Genomic DNA, 1,206 nt, shown 5'->3' with positions numbered 1-1,206 from the left:
AATGAACATGTAAGTATACATATCTCTTTGAGATAGTGATTTTCTTTACTTTGGATATATACCCAGATGGGGATTGCTGGATTATATGGGAGTTCCATTTTTAATTTTTTGAGGAAACTCCATACTGTTGTCACTAATGGCTGTACCAATTTACGTTCCCATCAACTATCAACTAAGCACAAGGGTTTCTTTTTCTCAATATCCTCAGCAACATTTGTTACCTTTTTACTGTTAGAATAGCCATCCTAATAGATGTGAAGTGATATCTCATTGTGCATTTTCCTGATGATTAGTGATGGCAAACATCCTTTTATTAGTATATACCTATTGTCAATCGTATGTCTTTTAGAAATGTATCTCTTCAGGTCTGATATGCTTTGGCTGTGTCCCCACCCAAATCTCATGTTGAATTGTAGCTCCCATAATTCCCATGTGTTATCGGAGGGACCCAGTAGGAGACAGTTGAATCATGGGAGCAGTTTTCCCCATACTGTTTTTGTGGTAGTAAATAAGCCTCACAAGATCCGATTGTTTTATAAGCGATTTCCTTTTTCACTTGGCTTTCATTCTGTCTTGCCTGCTGCTGTGTAATATGTGCCTTTAGCCTCCCACCATAAGTAAGGCCTCCCCAGCCTCATGGAACTGTGAGTCCATTAAACCTCTTTTTCTTTATAAATCACACAGTCTTTGGTATGCCTTTATGAGCAGCATGCAAACAGATGAATACAGTAAATTGGTACTGGTAGAGTGGGGTGCTGCTGTAAAGTTATCCAAAAATGTGGAACCAACTTCGGAACTGGGTAAGAGGCAGAGGTTGGAACAGTTTGGAGGGCTCACAGAAAGACAGAAAAACATGAGAAAATTTGGAACTCCCTAGAGACTTGTTGTGTAGCTTTGACCAAAATACTAATAATGATATGGACAAGGAAATTCAGGCTGAGGTTGTCTGAGACAGAGATGAGGAACTTGTTGGGAACTGGAGTAAAGGTAAATCTTGCTATGTTTTAGCAAAGAGACTGGCAGCATTTTGCCCCTGCCCTAGAGATCTGTGGAACTTTGAACGTGAGGGAGATGATTTAGGGTAGCTGGCAGAATAAATTTCTAAGCAGCAAAGCATTCAAGAGGTGACTTGGGTGCTGTTAAAAGCATTCAGCTTTAAAAGGAAACAGCATAAAACTTTGGAAAATTTGCAGCCAAACGATGTGA

The sequence above is a fragment of the Pan paniscus genome, chromosome 11 (assembly GCF_029289425.2).
Source record: "Pan paniscus chromosome 11, NHGRI_mPanPan1-v2.0_pri, whole genome shotgun sequence".
Lineage (NCBI taxonomy): Eukaryota > Metazoa > Chordata > Mammalia > Primates > Hominidae > Pan > Pan paniscus.
The sequence above is the reverse complement of the archived record's forward strand: the minus strand, read 5'-3'. Positions refer to the sequence as shown.